Source organism: Xyrauchen texanus, chromosome 5 (assembly GCF_025860055.1).
Source record: "Xyrauchen texanus isolate HMW12.3.18 chromosome 5, RBS_HiC_50CHRs, whole genome shotgun sequence".
Taxonomy (NCBI): Eukaryota; Metazoa; Chordata; class Actinopteri; order Cypriniformes; family Catostomidae; genus Xyrauchen; species Xyrauchen texanus.
The window spans coordinates 9,648,140-9,664,971 of NC_068280.1; the positions used below are offsets into that span (position 1 = coordinate 9,648,140).

Below are 16,832 nucleotides of genomic sequence, written 5' to 3' on the forward strand. Positions count from 1 at the left end.
TGCACACAGTCTCCTGCACAGAGGTCAGTACACCAGACAGAACACAATGAACATAACCCGCTTTATAACAATTTTGATTTAAATTGGCCTTCAATTTATAGGGTGAACAAATGATGAAAACACTCTGTCTGTGTCTTCAGAGACAGTTGCTGAGGTGAATGCACTGGGATTTTTATTATAGCACACATTTGAATGTCATAATTAAATGACTGGCTCTTACACATCTCTTTTATTGTAGGATTTTTCACAACCTGCCCCAGAAACTGAAGCCTCTACCTCAATGGGCTTCAGAAGGAATGTGAACAAGGTAATGCTTTAAACCCTTAATTACAGTCAGTCCTATGTTTGTAGAAAGTCATGCCACTTTTTGTGATTTGATCAACCTCCAGAAAACGTGTAATGATTGTTTGTGGTGGAATTGTTTCAGGTGGAAACAGACTCAGTCAGGGCCCTTTACAAAAGGAGTCTAGAACTAGACTGTTCACTGAAGGAGCTGGACTGTGAGCTGAGGGGCTCCAAATTAAAAAAATTAAATTGGAGATCAAACAGCTGGAAAAAACAGATCTCAGTATGTGAACTTTTTTTTTTTTTTTAACCAAGTTACCCTGTATGAACACTATGAATGTTTATTAATGTCATTTTTCTTTCTCTCTTTCCTCCCTAGCCACATGACCAATAAAACAGTTTGAGACCTATCAGCAGTGTCAGTGTGCTTTTATTAAGTAAAATATTGTGTTGTGATTGCATCTCTGACAGCTGCGCCAGCTGGGTGGTCAATTGTGATGGGGTCAATTTCATCAGGGAGAAGCTGGTTTTGTGGTGGTACTCACTCCTTTCTGATAGTGGCTATATTGTGCAGAATGGCACATGCAGCCACTATCTGTGATGCCCGCTCTGGTGACACTCTTAAACGCCTAAGGCAGTTGAAACGTGCCTTTAGGATGCCAAAGGTCATCTCGATCTTGACCCTGGTTTTACTGAGGGCCACATCGAAGCGGTTTTGTGGCCCTGTCTGAGGGTCAGGATAGGGGGTTAACAAAAACCTCTGGCATGCATAACCTCGATCTCCTACCAACAGGCCATCAAAAAGCCCTGTCATAGAACAGAAAAGGGAAAAATTGTGTAAGCTTTTCAAATTAAAACTTTAAAGTGTACTGTACCAATTTTAACTTGCCTTCCTCAAAGCGCTGACACAAAATAGACTCACAGAAAATTCGTGAGTCATGCACTGAGCCAGGCCATTTGGCATCCAAACTTGTGATCATGCGTTCATGATCACAAGTCATCTGCAGATGAAATGTACAGTAAATAATTGTCCTATCTGTTAGTTACTTATTTAAAGATTGATCTCAATGCAAATAAAAATTACTTCACATTTTTCAAATACCTGAACATTAAGGCTGTGAAAGGACTTTCTGTTCACATAATCTGCCTCGTGTTCTCCTAGAGCTGTGGAGATTGCAACATGTGTGCAGTCTATTGCTCCTATGACTCTAGGGAATCCTATCATAGGAATTAAAAATATATATTTAAAATCATTCTTAACAGCTACTGTAGACTATTGCATTATATATTTCTAAGTATGAAATGTGCTTTTTTGCAGAAGAAAAAAAAAGAACGTGAAAGGTTAAATTTGTTCATATGATGTCACCCAATCAAGATATCTTACCGGCAATTTTATAAAATCCCTCTTTTATGGACATGGTCGATAAATGTCCAGGGAACACAATGAAGCTATTTATGTACCCCTGCAGAGCGAGGACCACCTTGCGAATGGTCCGACAGACCGTGTTTTTCCCTAGATTCTCTGCATCACCGACCGCATACAAGTATGTACCACTTGCCAAAACAAACGCAACGCAATACATACCATTTGCGGTACAGTAAGGGCATGGCTTCGACGAGTCACATTTGTTATGTGCGGCTCAAGAAGTTCACAAAGATAAGACATTCCTTCCGCGGAAAATCTGTATCTTTCATACAAGTAAGTATCGGGAAAGTCAAATGGATTTTGTCTGTCCCTAAAAACTCTTTCTCTACGAAGTGCTCGTCTAACAATTTGCGCGGAGATGTCCACAGGATTTGGGAGAAAAGGTGAAGCCATTGCAGCAGAGAACAGACGCTGGGAATTAGTTGCGTCACCTATATGTTTCTTTGCTCACAGCTGATTGGTCAAACTTCAGTCTGAGATCTTGAATCCAGAACATAACCTGCCCCGGAGCAGGTTAGACGTGCAGCGTAAGATACCATGGCAACAAACACCGATTAAAGCCGAGCTACTTTCATAGTACCTAAAACCCAGGGTTGGCGGAAGCTAAACTGGAACATAGCTGGCTAGCCACCTAAACCGGCTTCATGGTACAGGCCCCTGGTCTGTTTCCCTCCATGTTCATGTGCCTTGTTTTCATTGGTTTATTGTTTGTTAACTTGTTATCTTGTTTATAGTTCTGACTGTCTTGTTATCCTTGTCCTTGTATCAGGTATTGTGTTAATGTAACATTGTTTGGATGTCAGGTCAAGTTAAGTCTAGTTTAGTTCATGTTTATGTTCATGTTTTTTGGATTTTCACATCATCATCGTCTTCGTCTGCTTGTCGTTGTCTGAGGCACAACATGCCGAAGACAATAATCCGCTTGCTGGTGAAGCAGTGAAACGGCAAAACGTGGGCTCGTCCATCCGCTGACACACAGGAGGAAATTCCACACCCTGTCATTCTATAGTGAAACGTAGTAAAGTGGTGATTGCCGGAGCGCCACACAGAGTAGATGAATATTTGATCCACCCACTGTGAAGAGTGAAGATCTTGATGCTCAGAAGCACTAGTAGAGAAGTCTAATGACATCCAGAGTACGAGCACCCAGGTTTTGACTCAGAAGCAGATCTGTAAATAAAACTATACTTTACTGTTAATTAAGTGCTTATGATTTCTATGCCGATAAATCTACCACAAAGGAAAATAAATTATTGCTTATTTTAGCTTATTTTGGTGAGGCAATTGGCTTATTTTGGGCTTGTTTTTACAGAACAGGTCACTTGTTTATCTTGTGAAATCTGGCAACACTGCAATTGGTGTTTCACCCACCCCTTAGCGCGGAGTATTGCCATTTGTAAAAGAACGTTTTTAACTGTTCTTTTATTTTGTTGTAACCTGTAACCTTTTTGAAAGGAGGCTGGGGAACTTCTGAACCAGAACGAAAAAAATGCAGTTTTTGGTCCCTGTTCACAAATGTACATTTATTTACATACAGTATACAGTACATTCACGTACACTTCAAATCAAGAATTGACATAAATCAAATAATTTAATGACCTGAAATGAAAAGTCAAGGAGCTGAGAGATGAGAATCATGAGCTTTAGGCCCTAATATGTACATTCCTAAAAGATATGTAGACATATGATTCACACTAGTCCGTCCTAGAAATGTTTTAGTTGGTTGTGATTACAGAGCTTAAATGTGAAATTTTACAGTATTTAGACATTATTAACAGATCCAGGGAGTAGTTGGCTTGTTCAAGTGTAACTAAGCCTGCTGCTCCAACTTGTTTGCCAGGTTTTAGCTCCAAACCCTCCCTCTGAATATGCCACTCAGTCACCCGCCACCCCCAAGTCTATACTCTACTGGCCTCTACTGGAATAATATGAGAACCTGGTTGGTAGATATCCTTTGTAAGGTACTACAAACAGTTCATAGTTGGTACAATTAGTCTTAGTTTTCAGTTTCATCTGATACCTTAAAGACAAGATTCTCCCTTCATAACCACATCAATAACCAAATATAAAACAGTTCTGTTACATTCTGTTGTGGTTCCTTTTCAAGTCGGTCATTTCGACGCTATGTCATAGCTGATGCTATGGGGTTATCGCTGCAATTGTAACCAACCTCTGAAACACTTTTAAATAATGCACATTTTTCTTTGTTGACACTTTGTGCTCATCCTCCATCGTGCACACCATAAGGCATATATAATGTGGCGCAGTGCTATCAGGTCAGAATTGTGTCCTTCAGGGTACCAATGACTCTTAATGCATCAGATCTAGCATTAAGTCAGTGAAGACTTGGAAACAACTGAGAAAGTTACTTTTGTTTTACCTCTAAGAATGTTTTCCTTGTACCTGGACTAGCCGTGCATGTATATGTTGTAATTAGGTTAAAAAGGTTTTCATTCAAAGAATGCAACATCCACAACTGTGTGATGCAGCCTTCAGGATTAAAGCATGTGTTTAATTTTTTCAGGCAACATGAAGTCGTGTACAGCCATGGCCAAAAGTATTGGCAGTGACATAAATGTTGTGTTTTGCAAAGTTTGCAGCTTCAGTATTTGTAGATAATTTTTTCACATGTTCTATGGTATACTGGAAAACAATGATAAGCGTTTCATAAGATTTATAGGCTTTTATTGGCATAAACACTCAATGTATCATAGAGTCAATATTTACAGTGTTGACCCATGTTCTTCATAACTCTGCAATTCACGCATGGTGGATATCAGTTCTGGGCCAAATCCTGACTGATGGCAATCCATTCTTGCCTTATTAGTGCTCAGATTTTATCACAATTTGTGGGCTTCTGTTTGTCAACTCGCCTTTTAAGGATTGACCACAGGTTCTCTATGGGATTAAGATCCAAGGAGTTGCTTGGCCACAGATCCAAAGTTTCAATGTAATGATCTCCGAGCGACTTCATCATCACTCTTGCGTTGTAACATGGTGTTCCATCATGCTGTTAAATGCACGTATCACCACCAAATTGCTCCTGGATCGATGGGAGAAATTGCTCTTACAGGAAGTTTTGATACCATTCTTTATTTATAGCAGTATTTTTGAGCAGAATTGTGAGAGAGCCCACTCCCTTGGATGAAAAGAAACTCCACACATGGATGGTCTCAGGATGCTTTATTGTTGGCACGACACAGGACTCATAGTAGCGTTCACCTTTTCTTCACTATCGATTTTCCAGACGTCCCAAACATTCAGAAGGGGGCTTCATCAGAGAAAATATCTTTGCACATGTCTTCTGCTGTCCAATCCTTGTACATCCTGCAGAATTTCAGTCTGTTTTGATGTTTTACTTGGAGAGAAGTGGCTTCTTTGCTGCTCTTCTTGACACCAGGCCATTGTCCAAAAGTCTTCGCCAGAGGCGTTTCCAGCATTGAAGGACATCCGGGGCTTAGCCCAGACAATTTTATTTTCACACTAGCAACCACTTCTCTGTAGTCCAAAGCTGGTGAGAGGGTATTCTTTGAGTTTTGCTCTGGCTGGGCCTGTTTATACAGTTCCTAAATCTTCCACTCTAGTACTATCCTCGACTAACTCATTCTCTCTCCTCCCCAAATTATCTGTGATGCAAAAGAACAGATACAGCACATAACTTATTGCAAATCAGCTTCAAACAACTAATTCATCAAGTGCTACTTATTTCAAATTGTACACCAATACCATTGAAGAAAATGTATTGGGAAGAGCAGATCAGCGGAATTGCCCTAAGATCTACCATGATTCTTGAATTGTCATGTACATTACCATAAAGTCATCACAAAATAGTTATATTATAGTGAGTAAAGTGAAGTAAAAACATTTTTTTAATATAAATAATTTCTATTTTTTGACATAAATAGTCAAAATGATGTATAAGAACCTAAATTAAAGCAATACATGAATTACTTTAGTCTAAGTTCATTGACACACCATGTCATCAAACTGTATATAATTCTCCATGTTCATCTGTCAAAATCCTTTCATTAGGATCATTGGGATAAACAATGTTTCACTTTTAACTTTCTCTAAAGTAAAGTGACTGTAATTGTTACCAGTTTCCATGCCTGATTCTGGCACAACTGCTGCTGCTGGCTCCTCAATCTGGAGCTCATCTTTGCTACCCTCTACAAAACCATTTAATCAAATCAAAGTGTATATTTACTACAAACTAATATCACAAAACATGTCACAAATACATTTTATGTTAATGCTTATTGGTTAACCTTAAAGAAAACAACACCTGATAGATAAGGAAATAACGCTCCACACGGGACTCGAACGAATGTCTTGAGTGTGAGAGACGGGTGCGCTAACAACGAGGCTAGAGGCTACAACATGTGTTATGACAGTCGGTAGTGCACCTCTTCACATTTAGCCTACTGTGGGTGAAAGTCAGCCAGATGATGATCTTCAGACTTTAAGGACAAAAACAAATGTGAATTCTTACCCACTGACTTCTTTCAGAAAAATCCCCAAAGCCTCATTTGCTTAATTTTTGCTGTCTTTCCTGCTAACTGCTGTTAACTCGCCACTAAGTAACGTTAGTTGATGTCAACGACTGTGCAAGCTCCTCCCCTACCTGCTGCATATTCAACAGAGAGGAAGAAACGGAGTCGCCCATAGGCTACCGACAGCAAAGAAACTTATTCTATAGGCTAGATTATGCCTATGTCTATTTTTACAGGCTGTATGCAGTATGTGCAAAGCCAAAGCACAATGAAATAAGGCAACTTATGATTTCGGGGGTTTACATAGGCTATTGTCCGGTTTCATATTTGTCAGTCAACTTTTCAAAATACATTCAGGGCTGAAGCCCTGGCAAAATCGGCTACCGCTGCCTTTGGTCTTCACCTCGCTGTGCATGCAGATGCACGCACACCAAAATTTTGCCAATATTGAGCAAGCTCTGCATTGGTGGTGACACGATTCCGTAGCTGAATTCTCAGGAAGAGATGGTCCTGGCGCTTGCTGAACACTCTGTGATGTCCTGAAGTCTTCTTCACTGCAGTTGAACCTCCTTGAAGTTCTTGATGATCTGGTAAATGGTTCTTTCAGGTGCAAAATTCTTTGCAGCAAATTCCTTGCATGTGAGTCCATTTTGATGCAAAGCAATGATGTCTGCATATCTTTATTTAGAAAGGTAACCATTGCTAAAGGTAACCACAAGAACACAAAGATTGGAAGCGCTTCTTCCCTCCTTTTATAGCAAGCAGTCTGCTCTTATAATCCAATCAGAATGATAGAGTGATTTCACCTGGCTAGAATTCGTTCACACTTTCCCAGGTGCTGCTATATTATTAGTGAAAATATGTTAGCTGGTCATTTTGTGCCAGGGACAAAAAACAGTGAAATTTGGGATAAAGTTCATTTTTTTGGCCGATGAAGCTTTTTGCAATTATTTGAAATGCACCTGATCAAATTGCATAATAATATAGAAACATTGTGAATCAACACAACAACTGAAGCAGAAAAATGTGTGAAGCACAAAATTTGTCACTGCCAATACTTTTGGCCATGGCTGTATTTCCAAAAATGTACTGTGATAAACCCTGAACTTAAATTTAATGAAAAATGAACAGAACAAAATTAAACAGTTATAACCAGTTACCAGTGTAACGCCCACCCTCAGTGCACCAGGTTAAGCTCGTATAAGGGTGGTGTGGACCAGTGCCTAGGTTCGTAGGGAGCCGTAGTGAGAATGGAATGAACAGAAAGACAATTAAGATGAACTTGAACCATTCATTGGTTTATGTTGAAAAGTATTGTAGTGACTGTTTTCTTTTTACAGGAAGAAGAATAAAACAAACATCAATGACAGCAATGTCACTGTAAACAATGAGCAAAAATACAAATATTAAATGAAAATAAATTTGTTTCTATGCTTAGACTTTATTTTCTTTATTTCTAAAGAATTATGAACTCTTATTTAATTATCAAATCTTATTTAATCTATTTTAGTCTAATTTTATGATTCCGCTTACTAATTGAACTCTTTTAAACTTACTTTTAAGTTTTTACTAATTGATTCACTTTTTATTACTTAATTATTTAAACTAATTTTGTTCCCTAGTGAAAATATATTTTATAATTTTAATTAAAACCTATTTAAGTCAAATTATTTATTTTTAATTTATTTATTGCTCTCTTATATTCCCAGAATTTTTTTTACATTTGATATTCAAATCAAACCACTTAAATTTCGTTTCAATTCACAAATAAAACCTTAAATTTACAATACAGAGCAATTAACAACAGAAACAAAATCAGAAAATACAGAAAACACAATTCACATTTAGTCAATCAGTCTTTAGGTTGAACAAATCAGTCTCTAGTATGACAAATAAGTCTGTAATTGAGATAACACAGTTTTAAAAGCACAAATTAGCTTTCAGTTTGCAGAGAAAAAAACTATTTTCCTCGTCCTTGTGAAGTTTAGAAGACATTATTTCAGTCTTACCATCGTGAAGAACAAATCAACAGATGAAAAATTATTGTTGATCAAACAACTCAGCTTCAACTCACTCCGTCGTTTTGGTGGATTTCTTGCCTCTGTCCAGAGGAAAGATAATATAAGGAATGCTACGGAAAATCAGCAATACTTATAGTATATTGTTCAATATTCTAGTATGTTTTTATATATTTTCAGTATGTTTTTATATATCAAAATACTTATATGAGTTTCCAGGCCTTTGTGTGACCCAGGAGAGAGCATATGAGGTTAATAAAAGTGTTGATGCCGCAGAGAACACAAATAATGGTTGATATCCTTGAACAACAGGTGTATACCTTAAAATCCCTTTAAATCAAAAGTATTCTGACGTGAGTCCTTGGTGTGTTTCCTTTGCGCTGGCATATATCTTTTCAAAGATACTTTTAATTAGGAATTATATGAATGATTTCTTGTCCTAATGAGCTGAATGTATGATATCTTTGCAGCTGGTGTTTTCTTTCATGAATGGTGTCTTGTCCTAATGAGCTGAATGTATGATATCTTTGCAGCTGATGTATGTTTTTTTAAATAGATAGGTGGGGGATTTTCCACCAATATTTAATTAACGAAGGAAATAAATCATATTGGTGGCGAGGGAAAGAGACGAGGGCAGTAATCCCATTGGTCAGAGATAGTGGGTAACAAAATAACAAAAAGGTATATAACTGAGAACTTAGGATAATGAGTCAGAACGGAGAGCTGACCGGTCTCATGTTTGTTGGTGTTCAATAAACTACAACTTTGGCATCTGGAACTCAAGACTCCGAGAGTTTTCTTACAACTTAGATAGATTCATCGCGATTTTCCACGACATACTCAAGATTCGTTTGGTGGCTCGCCATCTTGATTCCATGTAGTTTTCTTGCGGTGATATTCAGTTCGTTGCGTCACCGTTTTAACAGTTAGAAACTCAACAAAAACAACTCAAAACTTCTGTATCACAAATAACTCTCAAAACAAACTTAATCACTCTGTTTCTAGATGTACTACCTAGTTTAGTTCTCAATTTTACTTGTTTTATAATCACTTCTTTCTCCGCCGATCTTTCCGTGCTCCTCTCTCTTCTTCTCCCCGTCTTCCTCTGCTCCCCCATCACTTCTCATTGGTCAACCGTAAAGACTCTTCCCGCATTTCCCTTAAAGGGATACATACTTAAACTACATACATTCATTTCAAACTGCATCATGAGAACATATACAATATTAAACATCACATGAAGTTTTAATTTCACAAGCCTTGAATTCAATTATTTTATTTTAGTTTCTTTTAGCAATTATTTTTAGATTACTGTTTATTATTAGATGTTAGTAATCACTCTGGTTACACCCTCCCCCGTTAACTCTATGCACGTCCCTGTGCATGCAACTGACAGGTTGTTTAATTACAGGCTCAAGTGAGTGGGTGAAACTATTTTCAGCAATAGAATCAGTTACAGCTGTACTCAGACTCTGAAAAAGAGACTGGACTATCGAAACCAAAGGATTACCCAACTCAGGGTAAGTGAACACACGTGGCTTCTGTCTAACTCTGGTAGACTTCCTGATGGAATTGCCATTTTCATTTTGTTCATTTGCAATTTCATGCTCACAGATTCTTTACATTTCCTCTGCAGGTTTACTCTGACCAACAAACACATCGGATGACTCAGTAAGTAAATTTTCATTTGCATCAGACTGTACAACCTCCGGACCATCAACAGGTAAGTAACCCAAGATAGGTATACTTCCAATTTCAGGTTGCTCTGATCCAAGCAAACATTTTGAAGTATCTGCTGGAACTTCGTAAGGTAAGTTGTCAGTTGAAATGTGATTTACAGAGTCCTGAGGTAAAGGAACTGAAGGGATATCATTCTGTGACCCTTTCTCAGTCTCATACACCTCTGTAAATCTGGTAGTTGACAAAACAGGGGGATCATGGCACAGCAGCTCTACATAGCTGTCTTCATCCATGTCAAAATCTGGCTGCTCTTGTACCTCATCACTCAGATTTTTACGAGTCGGCGCTTCCGAGTTTTGGGTAAGTCGACCTCTTCAACCGGTAACTGCAACTGACCACAAGGTAGCAAGAGATCTCTGTGCAGTGTTCTCAAAGGACCATCTTTACCTTCTGGCTTGACTATGTAAACAGGAAGATCACCCGCTCTGCTCACAACAACATAAACAAGTGACTCCCATTTATCAGCCAGTTTGTGTTTACCTCTTATGCGTACATTTCGGACCAGAACCTTATCCCCAATGTCCAGGGTGGATTCAACAACATGCTTGTCAAACCAAATTTTATTCCTCTCTCCTACTTTAGCAGAATTTTTTGTTGCTAAATCATAAGTTCCTTGAAGCCGAGATTTCAAGTTACTAACATATTGCGAATGCGTCTTGTGCTGCTCTCTGTTCAGAGGAACATCAAAAACTAGATCTATAGGCAACCGCGGCTGCCTCCCAAACATTAATTCATACGGGGTAAACCCGGTAGAATCGTGTTTGGTGCAGTTATACGCGTGTACAAGAGGCTTTACAAAATCATGCCAATGAGATTTATCACGCTCCTTCAATGTACCCAGCATACTCAGAAGAGTGCGATTGAATCGCTCAACAGGATTTCCCCTGGGGTGGTAAGGTGTTGTCCTGATCTTATGGATTCCCATCAACTCACAAAGCTCTTTGATAGTTTTTGACTCGAAATCAGCACCCCGATCGCTGTGCAACTTCTCAGGAATCCCATAATGGACTATAAAATTGTCCCACAAGGCTTTGGCTACCGTACGCGATTTCTGGTTGGGAGTAGGAACTGCCACCGCATACTTTGTAAAAAAATCAGTGATCACCAGCACATCCTTGATGTTGCTTGAGTCTGGTTCAATAGACAAAAAGTCCATGCAGACCAGCTCAAGAGTTCGGGTAGCCCTGATATTAACTAAAGGAGCTGCCTTTTCAGGTAATGATGTGTGACACATGCATCTAGGACATGTTTTAACCTTACTCTCTACATCTGCAACCATTCTAGGCCAATAGAATCTTGACCTGGCTAGATCAAGTGTACGCTCTATGCCTAAATGTCCCATCTCGTCATGTAGGCCTGTTAAAACCATGCTACGCAAAGACTCTGGAAGAACCAACTGATAATGAGTATGTTCTCCCTCTTGCCTTTTCCGATACAGAATTCCATTCTGCAATTCCAACTTTCTCAGTTCTCTCATTAGCAAGGGGAGCATAGGAAGTTCTCTCCTTACAGAAGGAATTGTCTCTCCTGATTCCAACTGCAAAATTACTTCTCGAATTACAGGATCAGATCTTTGTTTTTCTTTTAGATCATCTTCACCAAAAGTTGGAATTACAGAGAAACCATCAAAAACCTCATTTTGATCGAGACTACATGGGAGTGCGTCAACATGTATGGCTAGAGATTCAACCAGAGCAAAAGAGTCAGCACCAACATCTTAATCGTGGTGAACAATGTGTTTATCACATATGGCCTGGAAAACATTGCAAGGAACGGTATAAGCATCATCATCAAGCAGATGATTCAAGGTGAATTGACGAATTCTCTCTTGCTCCTTTTGAGATGTGACATCATCTCTCAGACCACCATGAGGACGTCTGGATAGACCGTCAGCATCCAGATTCTGCTTCCCAGCTCTGTACTGCAATTTGAACAAGAAAGTTGAAAGAGCTGAAAGCCATCTGTAACTAGTTGAATCTAACTTGGCTGAGGTCATTATGTACGTTAACGGATTACTGTCAGTAACAACAATGAATTGATTACCATACAAGTAATCGCTGAACTTCTCTGTGACAGCCCACTTAAGAGCTAAGAACTCCAGCTTGTGTGCTGGATAATGAGCTTCACTATGAGAAAGACTTCTACTGGCATAGGCAATTACCTTCATTTGCCCATCCTGCTCCTGATACAAGGCTGCTCCCAGACCCACCGTGCTTGCATCAGTATGCAAAACATAACGACGTTTCGGATCAGCAAAGCCAAGGATCGGAGCGGTGGTAAGCGCCTCAATGACAGCTTCAAACGCTTGCTGACAACTCACAGACCAGCGACACCCAAAAGGCTCTTTGGGATTGTAGTAGTCTTTCCTATCTTTAAATTTACAACCTTTGCGGAGTGGTGGGTAGCCGGATGTCAAATTATTCAAGGGTTTCACAATTGTGGTATAATCTTGGATAAACCGACGATAGTACCCTGAGAACCCTAAGAATGAGCGCAGCTCTTTCATATTCTTGGGTATCGGCCAATTTTTCAGCGCCTCAATTTTGTCAGGGTCTGTCTTGATACAATGTGTCCAAGATACTTTACAGAGGTTTGGAAAAATGTGCATTTTTCCGGAGAGAGTTTCAACCCATATTCCTTTAGGCGATGCAACACACTTATCAACCTATGTTCATGTTCCTCCAATGTGCCTGAAAACACTATCAGATCATCACCTCCTTTAGATGGATGTCACTCATGCACCTCTCCATTAACCTCTGGAAAGTACCAGGAGCATTTGTGACTCCCTGCGGCATCCTGTTGAATTCCCAAAAGCCTAGAGGGCAGACTGACTCCTCCACCTCGATCTGGTAATACCCAGACTTAAGATCACGCACTGAAAACCAGCAAGAACCAGTGAGAGCAGAAAAAGTTTCCTCCAAGTTCGGTAGAGCATATGCATCTTTTATCGTTTGCAGGTTAAGCTTGCGATAGTCAATGCAGAGCCGAACATCACCATTCTATTCCCGAACAACAACAATGGGTGAGGAAAAAGAGGACTCTGACCCTCGAATGACACCAGCATTTAACAGCTCTTGCAGATGCTTACGAACAGCATCAAAATCGTGCGGGTGTATAGGGCGAGCCCTATGCTTGAACGGAGTTTCATCATTTAATTTTATATGATGGGTCACCTTGTTAGTCCTGCCGAAATCAAGATCATGCAAGGCAAAAACCTCTGGCATGGAACGTAATTTTTGGGAAATTCTGTCTTTCCATTTGGTAGGTACCGGTGAGTCATCAAAATCAATCATAAATGTTTTGGCACATTCAGACTTAATGCTACAATCAGTAATGTTTTCTTTGGTAATCATACTCTGTAATGAATGTAATTCTGCAATGACACACTTTACAGGGATTACAATGTCATGTTCGGTCTCATTTTTTAGGATTACTGGGATTTTCTGTGACACCTTAGAAGGAAGTGTGACTAGACAAGACGTACACAATAGACCACCTGGAAAGAATGACTTGTAAGGAGGCTCCATCAAAACCCATTTGTCTGTGAACTGCTCTTGTGTGTTGACTGAGCCTTCAAGAACCACTTCAGGCTTTGCACCAGACAGCCGCACTGATCCAACACTGCTATTGGCTTTCTGCTTGAACCTATGCCCAAGAACATTAAGAATGGCTCGGAACCCATAAGGTAAGGCTTGATGAGATTTTGTCATGTCTGGATCAGAGCGGCTCTCATAAGCTAAATCGAGAGTGTTTGTGCCTATGAGTACAGAAGGCTGAGTACTACTCTTACTATCTGGAGTGACCAAGGCAAGGGTGGAAAGTTTCATTTCAGTTCCAAGGAATGCCTTGGGGAACACTAAATCTACCTCGATATACCCGAGATACGGAACAAGCTGACCATTTGCTGCTTCTACCTCAAGGTTTTCAAGAGGCTTGATTTTCAAATGTGACATTTCTGCTCATAGTATGTCTGAGAACAGTGGTCACTTGTGAACCTGTATTTAGAAGACAACTGCATCTACTGCCTGCAATAAGAACTTCAGCAGTACATTTTGCACCAACCAAACCCTTTGGCAGAACAAAAGGTTTGTACTTGGTGTTAACGTGCCAATTACAACTTCTACTCTTGTACTTTTTGGGACCTCTGTTACTTTTTCCAGTGCCCGTTTGTCCCACAACCGGCGCTGACTCTAGTTTAAATGAAAAGAATGGGATGACTCAACTTGAGCCCCCCAGGCAGACTGCTTTTCCTTTAGAAGCTTTCTTTTGGAGGCTACCAAAGCAGGATTTGCAACATTATCACATGTAGAAGCAATATGGCCATCCTCACCACATCGAAAGCAGTACCAGGGCTTAGGTTTACTCATTAATGTCTTAGAAAAATGGTGGGAAACGTCACCCAAGTTTGTTTGCACAGACTGCGATCTGCTAACTTTTACAGCAGGTTTTGTGGTTGCTGGCTTTACTGACCTAACAGCAACTATTTGACTCTGTAACTCTGCTACTTGGTTGTGCAAGTCCCGAACCGTACTTTCGTTAGACCCTTTGGTTTGCTCTTTGGCTTTTTTTAGTTTTTCCACCTGACCTTGAAGCTCTGCAACTTGCTTCTTCAAGTCAGAAACAGTAGCTTGAGTTGACACTTCGTCTTGTGAGGAAGCACACAAAGAATGAGAAGAAGTGCGTGGCTTAGATGCCCCAAGATGCTTTCTCATACGAAACTCTTTTGTACTCTGCTTGTCTTCTGTCGTACGCAGCAGCAGTAAGAACTCAGAAAAAGGAAGGGGATCACTTTTCCTTTGTTCAAGCTGAAACTCTGAAATGAGGGTATTGTCCCAGCATCCCCTACAAAACTGCCTCAGCAAGTGTCGATCAGCCTCACTGGAGGAAACACCACCTCTTTTAATGGCCATCATCAAAGCCACTTGCAGCCGCTGCAAGAACTGGGATGGTTTTTCTCCAGCGTCCTGCAAAGTATTCAAGAATTTAGCAAACAGCTCATCACCATCCTCCACGGTGCCAAAAGCTGAATCTAAAAGATCAAGATAAGCTCTGGGTGTAGCATGTGAACCCAGTGTTCTGACAATATCTGCTGCTGGAGGTAAAAGGCTGTCAATTATTTTTCTAGATTGGGTTAAATCAGAAATGGAAGGATCTTGTAGCATGAGTTCAGCACTATTATGCCACATATCATAATCTACCTTGTTCCCTGGGCGAGAGGACCTTCCAGAAAAGAACCTTAGCTTAAGAAGGGCATGTGTGTGCGAAGCAGCATCCTCGCTTTTCACGATATGCTCAACCACAACACGCTGTACTTCTGGAGGATTCACATTAGGCACAGAGATTCTAGTTAATGGAATAAAGGGAGTTTCACTTGAGACACCAACTGATGCTTCTTGGTTCCCCTGAGCTAAGCTGACCTGAGAAAAATCTGTCTGTATCTCAGGCATAGTATTTGCGAGTGACTGAGTTTCGGGAGCACTCACTTTGTTCACTTGGACATCTTTGTTTTGAGATACGGGCTCTTGACACTTTGAGAGCTCCTCATTTAAGAGGTCTTCAAACGATTTGCCGCTAAGCTTAGCAATGCGTTTTAGTTCCTGCATATAGCATGTTGTAGCACTGCTAGCAACTGTCGGGACATAGACACTGGACAAAGCCTTAACCTCATATTTGAGGTTGGGCTGATGTGGGCTTTCAAAAATTAATGGTAGCTGAGGCTCCAAACTTTTAAATGCGATCCCACTCTCATACTCAATTATCAAATTTTTGTGATATGGGGACACAGGGCTGTCCAGGTGTAAAATCCTACCAATGTGCCCGTATCTGCTGAGATGTTCAGTCAGATCATTATCTCTCTCAGTATTTGTCACCCCACTCACAATGAGTGAGTTTGGAACTTTTACATTTTCATGTTCAACGACTTCCATTGTCACGGTTTACTGTCTCTTTATAGTTGTCTGTTCTTTGTTGCTAGGGTATTTCTCTACTTACTGCTCCTGGCTGGCTCGCCAAAACTGTAACGCCCATCCTCAGTGCACCAGGTTAAGCTTGTATAAGGGTGGTGTGGACCAGTGCCTAGGTTTGTAGGGAGCCGTAGTGAGAATGGAATGAACAGACAGACAATTAAGATGAACTTGAACCATTCATTGGTTTATGTTGAAAAGTATTGTAGTGACTGTTTTCTTTTTACAGGAAGAAGAATAAAACAAACATCAATGACAGCAATGTCACTGTAAACAATGAGCAAAAATACAAATATTAAATGAAAATAAATTTGTTTCTATGCTTAGACTTTATTTTCTTTATTTCTAAAGAATTATGAACTCTTATTTAATTATCAAATCTTATTTACTCTATTTTAGTCTAATTTTATGATTCCGCTTACTAATTGAACTTTTTTAAACTTACTTTTAGGTTTTTACTAATTGATTCCCTTTTTATTACTTAATTATTTAAACTAATTTTGTTCCCTAGTGAAAATATATTTTATAATTTTAATTAAAACCTATTTTAGATAGGTTTTAAATAAGTCAAATTATTTTAAGTCAAATTATTTATTTTTAATTTATTTATTGCTCTCTTATATTCCCAGAATTTTTTTACATTTGATATTCAAATCAAACCACTTAAATTTCGTTTCAATTCACAAATAAAACCTTAAATTTACAATACAGAGCAATTAACAACAGAAACAAAATCAGAAAATACAGAAAACACAATTCACATTTAGTCAATCAGTCTTTAGGTTGAACAAATCAGTCTCTAGTATGACAAATAAGTCTGTAATTGAGATAACAGTCTTTAAAAGCACAAATTAGCTTTCAGTTTGCAGAGAAAAAACTATTTTCCTCGTCCTTGTGAAGTTTAGAA

The 16,832-nt window shown here is 39.4% G+C and overlaps 1 pseudogene; it reads right to left on the reverse strand.

The window, feature by feature from the left end:
- Window positions 1–826: 826 nt before the first annotated feature.
- LOC127643464 (putative nuclease HARBI1) lies at window positions 827–2,104 on the reverse strand (annotated as a pseudogene).
- Between the last annotated feature and the right edge of the window lie 14,728 nt (window positions 2,105–16,832).